Below are 15,735 nucleotides of genomic sequence, written 5' to 3' on the forward strand. Positions count from 1 at the left end.
CTCTGATCTGATTTCAAGGTCCTTGATCCATTGTGAGTTGAGTTTTGTGCAGGGTGAGAGACAGGGGTTTAGTTTCATTCTGTTGCATATGGATTTCCAGTTTTCCCAGCACCATTTGTTGAAGAGGCTATCTTTTCTCCATTGCATATTTTTGGCACCTTTGTCTAGTATTAGTAAATTGTATTTATTTGGGTTTGTGTCCATGTCCTCTATTCTGTACCATTGATCTACCTATTGTCTATTTTGGTGCCAATACCATGCTGTTTTTGTTACTATTGCTTTGTAGTATAGTTGAATTTCTGGTATTGCAATACCCCCTGTTTCATTCTTCCTGCTAAGGATTGCTTTAGCTATTCTGGGTTTCTTATTCTTCCAGATGAATTTCATGATTGCTTGCTCTATTTCTGTGAGGTATGTCATTGGGATTTTAATTGGTCTCTTCCACTCTTATGTGTGGGCCTTTTGAGGGCACAGTCCTAGAGTGAGACACCCCTCAGAAGTGTATTCATACTTGAAATGAACTTATAGTGTCCCTAAAGGCTTCCAGCACCACACAGAAAAGGGGGAAATAAACAGTAGGCAACAACTGCTGCAAACAATATACAGCATTAAAATAAACACCCAGTTCCCACTATGACATTTACAACACTGATTACCACAAAAACAGGAATGGTGTGTTAGCAACTGCCAACAACAAAAACAAAAATAACCATGAACTTTATCTAGCATAAAAGCACACAGCAGGTTTCAACTATGTCTTCCACAGCAGTAATAAATGCAACATGAATGGTGAGGGCAAAATTTATATAAACTAAATAGTTCTAAAAGACGGTAAAAACAGTTCGTTAAGAGAAAAGAAAATGTGACAGGAAGAGGGATTACAATGTTCAAAATGTAAACAGAAGGAATGCAGACAATTGAAGCAGGTGATGGTTATAAAGGAAGAAGAGGAAAAAACAGGAAAAACAAAGGGAAAGAAAAAGAACAATCAAATTTGGCTGTTAGCAGGAGAAGAAAGGAAAGAAAAAACAAACAAACAAACAAAACAAAAATAAACCAAAAATCAAAACACAAAGCAAGGAAAAACAACCACAGTTTTTAAATGCTAAAAATGAGGAAAAAAGAAACAAATATTAATCAGCACAGCAAGAACACCAGAAAGGGGTGGGGGAGCCTTTGGAGTTCTTAATGAAAAATGGAAGGAATTGTCTCCACAGAGGTGGTCAAAACAGTCGACCAGAATGTTATTAAACCCTTCCTTCCCTTCATGTTGCTCACCAAGTTAATAGTTGGAATGACCTAAGACTGAAGTTAGTTGAATTAACTTAGCTTCCATTTGCACCAGTATAAGGTAGGATGGAATGTGTACTACCAATCAGTTTTGTCTGCACAGACCAGATCAATACCCACTGGGGTTTAGGTCTAATAAGGTCTTAGAGGATTTGTTTGGTGATAATACTCTGGGGAGATAAGATCAACACACCCTCAGGCCCACGTAGGTGCCCATATCTGCTGAACCATCTGGATCTGAGGAGACTCCCAAGAGGCTAATCGGGCAAGGGAATCAATCCTCCACATTCTGCTACCCATGAACACAATCTTCAAAGGTTTAGTCCCCAAGTGTATTCACACCCACCCATTCACATTCCCAACCCTGTTCAGCTGACAGACTCAAAGGGAAAGCAAGTGGGACTCCCTTCATTTTTCTGACTTGAATCCCAATGGGTACAATCTCTCTGTGACTTTTTCACTCAAGTTCTGCTAGGTACACCTACGCCACAGAGTATGCACTTGCCAGGGCAGAATGGCAATCCCTGCTGTGATCTTCTGGGCTCCCACAGCAACAGCTGGAAAATAGACACCTCAAAATAGCTTTCACCTCAGCTCTCCATTTTCTAGTTGAGAAAGCAGAGCACATTCAAACACAAGTTTGTGGTATAACCTCTGGATCAGCTCTTCTGATCTATACGTTTCTGTGTGCCAAATCTGTCCATTCTGTTTCTGTTATCCCTATCCTATACGGAAGACCAGTGCCACTCCCACTTGTCACAACCAGCACTCATTCTTGTTCTTTGGTCAATGTGTCCAAATTTCTGAGTCTCTGAGATTCTCTGTCCAACACTGAATTTTAATAACTTTAGTGAAATCCCTCTTTCAACCACGTTGTTGAAAAGCAGTACTCCCACTGCTTGAATCCCAGGCCACGAAGCAACTGGAAATTCAGTCTTCCTCTAATCTGCCCTCTTGGATCTATGCAAGGCAAGAATTTTTTGGACAAAAGCTGCATAGCAAAGGGAAAAAAAATCAGCAGAGACAACTTAGAAAACGGGGGTAAATATTTAGAAATTATATATCTTTCAGAGGCTTAATGTCCAGAACAGATAAGGAACTCAAAACTTCAAAACAGAAAAAAGACATAACTGATCCCAAACATGGCAGCTCCGCTGGGCAGTATGTTCTCCAGGCAGCCTCCAGGGCCGCCGCCACCCACGCTGGGACTCCCAGGCCAGGCTTCCCTTCTCTGCGCAGCACCTGGCGCACCAAGAACTTATAGCAGCACCTTGGGGGACGAGTTGGAGTCTTCATTCGAGGCTTGCTTTGCTTCTCTTGTGAGTCAGGATTATGTCAATGGCACTGATCAGGAAGAAATCTGAACTGGTGCTGATCAGTGTTTCCAGAAGTTTTTACACACTGCAGGACAGACAGAATGCGTCTTTCTACAGAAAAGATTTCAGTTGTCTGTCCAGAAACCGGAGCAAGTTATCAAAGAGGACATCTCAGAACTAAGGAATGAATTGCAGCGGAAAGATGCACTGGTGCAGAAGCATCTGACAAAGCTGAGGCATTGGCAGCAAGTGCTGGAGGACATCAATGTGCAGCACAAAAAGCCAACCAAAGTCCCTCAGGGCTCCTTGGCCTGCCTGGAGCAGGCTTCTGCCAATATCCCTGCACCTCTGAAGCAGACCTGAGAGGGGTCTGGCCTACAAGGCCAGACTGTCTTGAAGACAGTTTCACCAAACCTCTCTGTGTGGATGTGACATTTTAGAATTATTTGCCAGGAAATGAGTTGGTGTTAATTTTGTTTCCACCTAAAAATTTCCCTGATTTTTGTGAACTGTTAATTACTTGATTAGGTTATAACATGCTTATGGCTTGGTGAACCAAGTGAGGTTTGGTTTTGTTTGTAGCAAAGTTTAGACTTAGTTTGATGACACAGATTCTTCCTTGTTTTTTCGCTTGTTTTAAAAAATTTTTATATGACTTTTATATAGTTTTTTTCCAGTTGTTAGTTTGCTATTATCTGAGGGGGGAAATTACAATACTCCAGAATCAGGGGAGAAGGAGTTTGGTTTTAGTCCTTTAACAATTACTACCCATCCATGATAGTAGAGAAAAACATGTAAATTTGCTGTCTCAAGACTTTGAACTACCTCAAAAAGAGGAATCTAATGCAATGTTTGTAATGTTTCCATAGTAGCGCAGTTATTTTGTAAACTTTTTTGTAAATGGGTCAGAAAAAGGGTTAAAATATGCTGTTAGTGTAGTAATATCACAGTAGATCCTTAATTTGATGCTGCCTTTTGTTTAGGTGAGTCTGTGTTGTGTGGTGTTGCCTGTTTGATGGGGAGCTGTATTAGGAGCATGATATGCTAGATGCCTTGCAGTAATGAACCAATATGAGTAACAAAGCAGACCCAGTCTCTAGCATGACAGCTGGGACACAGGTGAAGTACGAGGGGTCAAAGTTTGGTCTGATTCTTTTTCTTTTGAATTTTGTGTTGTTTGCTTGTGCTTTTGTTTTACTTTTTGAAGAAAAGGCAGTTTACATGAAGGAAGAGTCTTGCTCATGAATTTGATTGCCAGGGACTAGGGCCTTGGGGCAGAGGTGACCTGCAGAGTGATCCTCGGCTCCTTCATCTCCATAGAGAGCACGTGGCTCCTCTGGGGAAGGTATTTGCTCTCTTGTTGGACAAGGTTTTCTGTTCTCTGTTGTATGCTTTTCTTAGATTACATCCCTTCAGCCAGTACAGACACTCTACTGTCTTCTGAGTAGTCAGTAGGTCTGTGGCTCTTTTGTCCTCTCCAACAAGGAAGATCCTTCCCCACACGCTTTGATATCCACTCTTGTTCCTGGTCTGGCCTGGATGCCACCTGGTCGAGAAGCCTCCACTCCATTCCAAGGCACAGGACTTTCATTCCTTCCACTGCCTTGTGGGTTAGTGTATGGTATTTGTTTCTGTGCCCCTTGCTGCATTGTATGCTCATGGGAAATAGACATTACTCCTATTAGGCACTGAATATACACAACATGTATTTTACATAATACTTTGTTCTCACTTTGTGTGTATATATGTGTGTATTTTGTTTGTGTGCTTTAAGGATGATATTTGTCTTGTGGACCTATGACCTATGTTGATCAACCTGAAGCTAGCATATCCCCTTGGTTGGAATGTATAGGTCGAAACTTAAAAATTATTTTTTACTCATAAGGTTTTAACCTGGTCATCTTATGCTAATTAGAAGCTCTGATTAGCAGCTTTAGGTTTCTTGATTAAAATCCTAAATAAACTAAGTTTGAAGCAGTCTTTCAATGATAAAGGTGTTTTTGGTGAAAAGATAGTTTAGTTGGTGCTTAGTGAAAATGTTTTGAAATAGTGTGTACACAAGTTATTGTCATTTCTTTATATTCATTCAGAAGTTATCTGTCAAATAACAATTTTTCAATAAAAAAATGACATAACATTTAAAACTCAGCAACAGATCCTCGTAGACAGTTCTCAAAAGCCAACACACAAATGGTCAACAGGTATATGAAAAAATGCTCAGCATCACTAATCATCAGAAAAATGCAAATCAAAACCACAATGAAGTCCTCACTCCAGTGAGAATGACTTATCAAAACACTAAAAATAAATGGTGGCAAGGAAGTGAAAAAATAGAGAACCCATATTGTTTGTGGAAATGTAAGTTAGTACAGTCATAAAAAAATTATGATTCTCAAAAAAATAAAAATAGAACAACCATATGGTCTAATAATTGCACTACTAGGTATATATTAAAAGGAAATGAAATTGGTATATCAAAGAGACATCTATAGTCCCATGTTTACTGCACTGTTATTCATAATAGTCAAGAAACAGAAACAACCTAAGCATCCATCAGATATTAACAGGTAAATTCAATGTAGAATATACATATCAAAGAACACTATTTACCATTAAAAAAAAAGAATGAAATCTTGGCATTTGTATCAACATGGATGAACTTAAAGATCACTGTGCTAAGTGAAATAAGTCAGACACAGAAAAACAAATACTGCATAATGTCACTCATACATGGAATGAAAAAAAAAAAAAGTTGATCTCAGAGAAGTTTAGAATAGAATGATTGTTATCAGAAGCTAGGGCCTCGGACAGGAGGCCAATATCCAGAATACATAAAGAACTCAAAAAACTCAATGCCAGCTGGGAATGGTGGTGCACACCTATAATTCCAGTGGCTTGGGAGGCTGAGGCAGTAGGATCACCAGTTCAAAGCTAGCCTCAGCAACTTAGCAAGGCCCTAAGCAACTCAGCAAGATGCTCTAAATAAAATACAAAAAAAGGGGGGGATGTGGCTCAGTGGTTAAGTGCCCTGGGTTAAATCCCCGGTACCAAACAAACTCAATGCTAGAAAAATAAATCTCTAAATCACAAATGGGCAAAAGCACTACACAGAAAGTTCTCAAAAGAAGAAACACAAATGCCAAAAAATATATGAAAATGATGGTAAACATCTCTAGCAATCAGGGAAATGTAAATTGAAACTATATTAAGATTTCATTTCACTCCAGTCAGAATGGCAATGATCAGGAGTATGAATAAAAATAAATGCTTGTGAGGTTGTGGAGGGAAAGGTACTGAAAGCACCCAGAAACCACTCCAGACGCGAGAACTCATGCAAGAGATTTTATTAAGCGGACAGGCAGAATATCTGCCCACAGGGTGAGAGAAAGAAAGAACATGAGGGAGAGAGAAAGAGAGTAAAAGAGAGAGAGCGAGCGAGAGCAAGGGAAAGAGGTGGTGGAGTCATTCTTAAGTAGCGGAATTTTGCGGGCTAATAACAACGGACCAATGGCTGGCGAGGAGGTTTGTGGGCTAACAACCTGGGTTGTAAAAGTGGTGTGGGGGAGGTAGAAAAATGGTGGCAGCAAAATAGATCTAATGCCAATAGGTACACTCATACATTGTTGGTAGGACTACAAATAAAGACAATCCCTTTGGAAAGTAGTGTAGAGATTTCTCAAAAACCTAGGAATAGAACCACCATGTGACCCAGGTATCCTACTCATCAGCATTTAACCCAAAGATCTACTGTCTATACTACAGCAATACAGTCACTACAATGTTACAGCAGTACAATTCACAATAGCCAAGCTATGGAATCAACCCAGAGGGACTGAGAAAATGTGGTATATATACACAGTAGAGTTTTAATCGGCCATTAAAAAGAATCAAATAATGACATTTGCTTCTAAATGGATGGAAACAGAGAAATCATGCTAAGTGAAATGAGTCAGACTCAGAAGATCAAGGGTCAAATGCTTTCTCTCATCTGTGGAGTTAAAGCAAAATGAAGAGAAAAAAAGAGAAAGGGAAGAAGGAACGAGAGAGAAATATGGAATGAATCTAACAGAATCATGTTATATACATATATAAATGTTGGTTTATTATTCTCTGTTCTCTCCTGTTTGTCTGAAATATTCAAAATTTTTTAAAAAGAAAACAAACAAAAAGTAGTTCAGGAGAAATTATTGACAAGTTATCCAAAAGTGTTTAAGTGAGATTTTATTTTACTTTTCAAATGTTACTAACTGATCCATGCTATCTCATAACTGTAAAGTATCTGACCTCAAAATACACAGTTGAACAGTAATTTAAAGAAAGTCCTGCTGACAATACCAACAATATGTACTATAAAAATATGAATAACTAAACCCAAATATGTGGTGTCAGCATTGTGCCCTAATACTTGGCACATATGAACATTATGTTACTTGGAAAAAGGATCTCTGCAGATTTAAGTTATGGACCTTGGGGTGAAATCTTCCTGAGTTTCAGGTGGGTTCTAAATTCAATGACAAGCATCCTTAAAAGAGACAAAGAAGGCACAGACATAAGAGAAGTCATGTGGAGACAGGGGCACTGATAGAGAGATGGTCCAGTCAAAGAACACCTGGAACACCCAGGAAATGGAAGAGGCATTTGTGATAGTTACTCTGGATTGTCAACTTGATTGCACTGGGAGATGCCTAGGATTAAGAGAATTCTAGGTTTGTCTAATTCTAGGTTTTTCCAGAGACCAATCACCCACATATAGGACAGCAAATTGAGGGGGAGATCAGCCTTGAATGTGGGTAGCCACATTCAATAGGCTGAGGTAAGGAGACAACAATCAGAAAAAGCAGCAGCTATGGCAGATGCAAGTTCAATTCTTCTTGAGCAGGTGTGTCTACTGCTGCTATCATTGACAGAGGATATCAGACTCTAGCTCCCTCACTTTTCTGATGTGGACTCTAACCAGCAATTCTCCAGGGACTTTTCAGGCCTCTAGTTCAGACATGGGCTGCTTTATTGGTCCCTCCTGTTCTGAGGGTCCAACTTCTTGAACTGAGCAGTTACTGGTTCATTTGGGTCTCTAGCCTGCAGACTGCCATTGTGGGACTACCCAGCTTCTGATCATATAAGTCAATCCTAATATATCCACTTTTATGAGAACCCTAATACAACTCTCTAGTCTTCAGAGGGAGTGTGGCCTGAAAACATCTTCATTTCAGACTTCTGCCCTCCAGAACTCTAAAAGAATAAACTTTGTGGCTTTAAATTGCCAATCTTGTGATCACTGGTTATGGCACCTTCCCAAACATTCCCCTACTAATTCAACTAACTAACATACATAGCACCTGCCACAGACTTCACCTGCTCCACAATTTCCTCCCACATCCACTGAGCTCCTCCTATACCCTTAGACGCTATGTGTGTAAATATGTATAATCTGTTCTGAAACTTCAGTCTTCTCAAAAGTGAGTCTGTACCATTTTTGCTGTTATCTACTGGAATTCTGGAGTGGCAAAATGAAAAAGCACCATGCACACAATTACAGTGAGAAGACAGCCACTAATGAGCTTGCTCTTCCAATAAGAAACACACACACATACACAGTGCCCTTGGCAGTGATTAAACAACAAAGAAATCCAAGAATAAGTGATATTATTGGAGAACAGTCTCTGGTCAAGGGAAATTACAGACTTTTGAGTATAAATATAACATGATGTGATTATAAAAGTTTAGTTAAAATGTGGTGGTTATATAAAAGATGTTTTTAAACCTAAGATCAGTTCATAAATGGGTTGTTTACCTTATCTAACTACACAGAATCAGAAATAATAGGATTACGCAGAAATTCTGATAGCTGATACCTGACTGCTTTCAGCAACAACGATCTCCAAGGCCCCTGGCAGTTGTGACATCACCCACCAACTACAATTCAGGATGGGCAGCAAGGCTCTTGCTCTACCAATAAAGAAGCACCTGCACATCCCTCCATCGGAAACACAGGACAACGATGCAGAAAAAAGAGCAAGAAACAGCTGGTGGAATAAGGGCAGATAATCCCAGCTAGAGGCAGGAATAGGGCCTACAAGAAGACAGGCAGTGGGAGAACCAGGGTTTCTGCCACAGAAAAAAAGCAGCGGTGGAAACCATATAGGAAAGGACTGGAGATTCAAGAGTCAGCTTCTGTATTTGCTGCAACATTGGAGAAAACCAACTCAAGTGCACAAGAGCAAACTGATTAGAAATTAACAATATTTTGCTTTTTTACCATTACAGAGCATGTCTTAAAATCTGAAAGCTCATCTCTCCCTCAAAATCCAAAACTTAAGAACAAATCCCAACTGCTCTACTTATTTATAAAACACACCCCAAATCTGGTTCCCTCTTTTCCACTGTCACCATCACAGTCCAAGCCATAATTGTTATTTTGTCTAAATTAGCAACAGCTTCTACTTGAACTCCTGATTTCCACTACCTGGCAGAGAGAGGGATATTTCCAAACTCTAAGGAAGATCACATCGCTCACCTATTTCAATTGCTTCAGGCACTGTGGTGCTCTGGTGCCTGCCAGCCTCCCCTCAGTCTCCTCCCCAGTCACAGCATTCCAACCACAAGGATTCTCCCATCCAGTTCTGTGGTAGACCTCGTTCACTCCCTCCCCAGGGCCTCCACACTCAGTATTTCTCACCTGATTTTTACCCAGATGCCTCTGGATCCACATCAGCTTACATGTCCCCCTCCCTGAGGTCTTGCTTGTCCACACAAACAACTCTTCCTAACTACTTGCCAATCACTCCTTACCTCTAAACATTAACAGTCCCTCAAGACTACTCCACCTCAATCATCTCCCAACACACATCTTCATTCTTTTCATAACTATAACATTTCTGGCTGAATAAGAAACAATGGTTCTCAACACTGAAATATTATATGAAGTCAACACTATTATGCAACAACCTAGAAGTCTAACACCAACCACTGGTTGGGGGGAAAAAATGGGGACATGCCAGGTGTGGTGGCACATGCCTAGAATTCTAGCAGCTTGAGAAGCTGAGGCAGCGGCTCAGTGGATAAGTACCCTTGGGTTGAATTCCTGGTACCAGAAAAAAAAAAATGGGGACACCTACACTTTACAGAATACCAGGCAGTCCTAAAAAAGATGATGGAAACACTTTATATACAGATTGTGAATTATGTATCATGTAAAAAAATTTTATTCCAAGGCACAGAAAAAAATGTAAAGCTCACCTCTTCCACAAAATATATATAAGAAGTTACCATTTCTATTATAAGGAGGTTAAGTAAATAAATATATAATAATTATACACACATATTTGCAATAATTAAATTTCTTTTGAATTTTGAACCATCTGAATATTTCAACTATTCAAAAATAATTTTAAATTTGAGAATAATAAGAGAAGATTTTAATGAAAAACATGTATTCTGAAGAGTACCAATAATTCTTAATGTGGTATTTTTCCAAAAAGAAAGCACTAAAAGGCAGCTATTCTTACCATCTTAATTTTGTACACTCACAATCTGGATGACAAAAATACTGTCAGCAGAAAAAGAATGTATTGTTCAGTGCTTCTGACAAATCTTATTTGAAGCTTTTTAAGAATTTTAAATTAGATTTTACCAAGTGAGTTTTAACTCTTTGCACATTTAGGAGACAATATTTCTCACCCATATATAAATTTTATCTATTTCAGCTTGAAAAATATTTATTCCTATTACCAAAACCAGACAACCAACCTGTAGCATTCCATATCTAATTCCTAGTAAGACAGTTCATATTTTTAACTGGAAAAAACAAATCAGCCTTACTTTTTTGAAGTACAGAGTCTCCACCTGCTTTCTGATGAAGAACTTGGTGGAGGGAGGGGGAGCTATCTTGGCATTAGTCAAGTATTTATCTGTCAAATCACCTGTAATTTCTGCTCAAATGGAACATCTTCCTGGAAGGTCATTTTTAAACACATATTTACATAAAAATGAATATATTATGATCCATGAATTATAAAAGATATGGGGATTATAAACATAATATGAAATTTCAAAGAAATTTAGAGCTATGTAACTCACATCTGACTTAGGTATAGCTCAGTGAAAGGTCTGAAGCTTGTTAACCTATTATCAGCTGGATTTTTTTCTAGTTTTGTAAAAGTGTGTATACACTTACCAAGGCTCTATTCTTAACCTTAAAACCAACATTGGAAACCAACCACCTTTATATTTGTATCTACAGTAACCAAGAGAATACATTATTTTCATAGTTAAACAAATAAAGCACACATTCTTCAAGAGGTTTGCAATTATAACCTTTTATATTTTTGGTCAATTTTTGTTGTTTTTTTTGTTGTTTTATAGTGTTAGGGATCCAACCTAGGGCCTTGTGCATGCTAGGCAAGTGCTCCACCTCTGGGACACCTTCTACCCTGTTTTGGTCAATTTTTATCAAATGACTTCCTCTAAGTAAACGCTGACTGCTACCTGTTTGACTGCTTTGCTATTTTCCAGTACTAGATATTTTAGTACAGTACTGTATCTCTAACAGTACTTCTGTTGCAGCAGCCTCCCTCAATATACTGCTGTGTATAGTGCTTGAAAGAGCAAACTATCAGTAGAATTCAATATCTGCATTTACATTTGCACAAATCCTAATGAAAATTTGTGAAATTCCTGTACAGGTCATTTTGGTTGATTCTAAGGCAACATTAAAGTTAACTGTCCCTCATGTTATTACCTCAATGTCTATTGCATTTTCTCACCCACTGCTGCTTCTTAATACTTTTTTTCTTACATTTCTATCACAACTAGAGCAGACAAAGAGGTGGCATATCAAGAGTCAATGGAAGTTTCTAGGTAGAGCCTAGTAATGACCAGAATACTGCCACCAAGTGTTATATCAAATAAGGTATAAACAACTGAGTGTTTTTATCTGTCATTATTGCAGAATTGTTTTCATAAGGCCATTATGTACATCTTATTGCCTCTTAATTCATATTCAGAGGACCCAGGAGAAATTTTTTTTTCTTATTGTTGCTTCTTGGTTCATTAAAATCTATATTTCAAGCAATGAAGCTAGTTAACTCACCTAAGAAACAAAACACTATAAAAGCATCTAAGGAGTATAACTATACCAAAAAAACAACAACAAAGAAATTAGCAATAAAAAGTTTAAGAAATATAAAAATTACCCAAAAAAGATGCTATCTACAACTCAAAATCTGTAATATTTTGAGATTAATATTCCATTTCATTTCACTAAACCACACAGTGTGTTTGGTTTACACTAACATCCATAAGATATTCAAACACAACCATAGTATAACTTTTAAAATGAAGTGACAGGTAACCAGGTGTGGTGGTGCATACCTGTAATCCCAGCAACTTGGGAGCCTGAAGCAGGAGGATTACAAGCATTTTTTTTTAAATTAAAAATCATAAATTTACATAGGGCAATATTGATTCATTCTTTTTTTTCCCCTTCCCCCCACCCCTCCCACCCCTCTTTTCCCTCTATACAGTCCTTCCTTCTCCATTCTTACCACCCTCCTTATCCCTAACCCTAAACCTAACCCTAACCCTAACGCTAACCCCTCCTACCCCCCATTATATGTCCTCATCCACTTATCAGCAAGATCATTCCTCCTTTAGTTTTTTGAGATTGGCTTATCTCACTTAGCATGATAGTCTCCAATTTCATCCATTTGCCTGCAAATGCCATAATTTTATCATTCTTCATGGTGGAGTAATATTCCATTGTATATATATGCCACAGTTTTTTTTATCCATTCATCAACTGAAGGGCATCTAGGTTGGTTCCACAATCTGGCTATGGTGAATTGAGCAGCTATGAACATTTGATGTGGCTGTATCTCTGTAGTATGCTGATTTTAAGTCCTTTGGGTATAGGCCAAGGAGTGGGATAGCTGGGTCAAATGATGGTTCCATTCCAAGCTTTCTGAGGAATCTCCATACTGCTTTCCAGAGTGGCTGCACTGATTTGCAACCCCACCAGCAATGTATGAGTGTACTTTTTTCCCCACATCCTCGCCAACACCTATTGTTGCTTGTGTTCTTGATAATCGCCATTCTAATTGGGGTGAGATGAAATCTTAGGGTAGTTTTGATTTGCATTTCTCTTATTACTAGAGATGTTGAACATTTTTTCATATATCTGTTGATTGCTTGTACATCTTCTTCTTTGAAGTGTCTGTTCATTTCTTTAGCCCATTTGTTGATTGGACTATTTGTATTCTTGGTATAGAGTTTTTTGAGTTCTTTATAGATTCTGGAAATTAGTGCTCTATCTGAAGTATGAGTGGCAAAGATATTCTCCCACTCTGTAGGCTCTCTCTTCACATTACTGATAGTTTCCTTTGCTGAGAGAAAGCTATTTAGTTTGAATCTATCCCAGTGGTTGATTCTAGCTTTTATTTCTTGTGCTATGGGAGTCCTGTTAAGGAAGTCTCATCCTAAGCCAACAAGTTGAAGGTTTGGACCTACTTTTTCTTCTATAAGATGCAGGGTCTCTGGTCTGATTCCGAGGTCCTTGATCCATTTTGAGTTTTGTGCAGGGTGAGAGATAGGGATTTAGTTTCATTCTGTTGCATATGGATTTCCAGTTTTCCCAGCACCATTTGGTGAAGAGGCTATCTTTTCTCCATTGCATATTTTTGGCCCCTTTGTCTAGTACGAGAAAACTGTATTTATTTGGGTTTGTGTCCATGTCCTCTATTCTGTACCATTGATCTACCTGTCTATTTTGGTACCAATACCATGCCGTTTTTGTTATTATTGCTTTGTAGTAGAGTTGAAGATCTGGTATTGCCATACCCCCTGTTTCGCTCTTTCTGCTGAGGATTGCTTTAGCTATTCTGGGTTTCTTATTCTTCCAGATGAACTTCATAATTGCTTGCTCTATTTCTGTAAGGTACATCATTGGGATTTTAATTGGAATTGCATTGAATCTGTATAGCACTTTTGGTAGTATAGCCATTTTGACAATATTAATTCTGCCTATCCAAGAACATGGGAGATCTTTCCATCTTCTAAGGTTTTCTTTAATTTCTTTCTTTAGTGTTCTGTAGTTCTCATTGTAGAGGTCTTTCACCTCTTTTGTGAGATTGATTCCCAAGTATTTTATTTTTTTCCAGGCTATTGGGAATGGGGTAGTTTTCCTAATTTCTCTTTCTGAAGATTCTGAAGATTCTGAAGATATAAATCACTTATGTATAAAAATGCATTGGATTTATAAGCATTGATCTTGTAACCTGCTACTTTACTGAATTCACTTATGAGTTCTAAGAGTTTTCTGGTGGAATTTCTAGGTTCCTCTAAATATATAATCATGTCATCGGCGAACAGGGATAGTTTGAGTTCCTCTTTTCCAATTCGTATCCCTTTAATTTCTGTGGTTTGTCTAATTGCTCTGGCCAGAGTCTCAAGAACGATGTTGAATAGAAGTGGTGAAAGAGGGCATCCCTGCCTTGTTCCGGTTTTTAGGGGGAATGCTTTCAGTTTTTCGCCATTTAGAATGATATTAGCCATGGGCTTAGCGTAGATGATCTTTACAATGTTAAGGAATGTTCCCACTACCCCAATTTTTTCTAGTGTTTTGAGCATGAAGGGATGCTGTATTTTATTGAATGATTTTTCTGCATCTATTGAAATAATCATGTGATTCTTAACGAGGTTCTAAGCAACTTAGTGCGACACCATCTCAAAATAAAAAATAAAAAAGGACTGGAGATGTAGCTCAGTGGTTAAGCACCCCCAGGTTCAATCCCTGGTACCCACGAAAAAAAATGCAGTTACAGGCTAGGATATGGTGGTAGGTCCCTGTAACTTCAGAGGCTGAGGCAGAAGGCATACAAGTTTGAGGCCAACCTGGGCAACTTAACCAGACCCTGTCTCAAAAAAGGGGGTGAGGACAGGGACTAAGGATATAGCTCAGTAGTAGAGTGCTGGCCTGATATGTGTGAGGCCTGGCATGTGTGAAGTTCAAAAATATACAACTTAAATTTTTTTTTAATTTTTAAAAGCAGAATGATGTCATTTTCTCATATTAATAAGCACTGTTTTAAATAACATTAATACAAGATGTAGGTGCTTACTAAAATAAAAATTAAAACAAATTTAGCTTTAAATAAACTTTATATAGTTTAATTTCTCATAATAAGAGCAAAGAACAATAAAAATCACTGAATTCCTAACCTACATGAATTATTTATGAAGAAATTATGAATACTGGGTACAGTGGTTTACACCTATAATTCTGGTGACTTGAATAAAATAAAGGTCTATCAACATCTAAAAAAAGTATTAAAAAAAATCAGAAAACAAAATCCCTGCTCTCTTGGTATTTATCTTCTAACTGAGAAGACAAGAGTTTCTGAGTCACTGATTTTGAATCCCCAACTCTGGGGGCGGGGGAAAGTAAAGTGCTTTAAGCATGTCAAGAGGAATGGAGAATGCCCAGGACTGCTGCTTTAGATAGGCTGATCAGAAGTCCTCTGCTAGGATGTGATATGTGAACCGAAGCCTAAATGAACTGAGAGAATTACTCGGAAATAGCAAGTGGATGCACAGTAGCAAAGGCCTGGGGACAAGAGCATACTTGTGGCCAGCAGATTCAACAGGGCAGTGCGTTAGTGGGCATAGGAAGAGAAGGCTCCAGGAATAGGACTGGACTATGTAGTGCTTCCCAACTATGCTAACAATCCCTGGAATAGGGAGCTACCAACAGGTTTTACAAAAAAGGAGTATGACCTTGTTTATATTAGAAAGGATTGATCTGACTGCTATATAAATACTAAAGTAAGACAAAAATCAAACAGTGTAGTTAAGGATGTTACACTGATCCAGTCAAAGAGGCCATGAATGAGGTGATGATAGTATTAGTTCAGTGGTAGAGGACTTTCCCAATATGAGCAAGGTCCTTGGTTCAATCCCCACTACCTCAAAAGAAAAAGAAGAAATTCAAAGAGATGATAATGATTTAGACTGTGCTGGTAGTGATGGCTGTAGGAAGACGTGGCCTGAATCAAGACAAACTTTGAAGGTTGGAAAATCAGAATCTGATAATGCAGTGGGTATCTGACAGAGAAAAGGTGAAGTCACTGTAGACTGC

The 15,735-nt window shown here is 38.4% G+C and overlaps 2 protein-coding genes and 1 pseudogene across 3 annotated transcripts in view; 2 read left to right on the forward strand and 1 right to left on the reverse strand.

Annotated features, from left to right (window-relative positions):
- The window catches only part of KCNJ5 (potassium inwardly rectifying channel subfamily J member 5), a gene marked incomplete at its 5' end in the record, with an annotated part of 310,228 nt that extends 300,036 nt beyond the window's left edge, over window positions 1-10,192 (forward strand). Inside the window, one exon of the transcript XR_013757763.1 lies at window positions 10,183-10,192. The remainder of the gene's footprint in view (window positions 1-10,182) is intronic.
- Window positions 1-15,735, reverse strand: part of ARHGAP32 (Rho GTPase activating protein 32) — a 288,492-nt gene that overhangs the window by 217,258 nt on the left and 55,499 nt on the right. The window lies entirely within an intron of this gene.
- On the forward strand, window positions 442-4,355 carry LOC306640161 (mediator of RNA polymerase II transcription subunit 28-like; annotated as a pseudogene). Its single transcript has one exon. The product of its transcript is annotated as a mediator of RNA polymerase II transcription subunit 28-like (transcript).

This window comes from Sciurus vulgaris (genome assembly GCF_902686455.1).
Source record: "Sciurus vulgaris genome assembly, chromosome: 11".
NCBI classification, from domain to species: domain Eukaryota; kingdom Metazoa; phylum Chordata; class Mammalia; order Rodentia; family Sciuridae; genus Sciurus; species Sciurus vulgaris.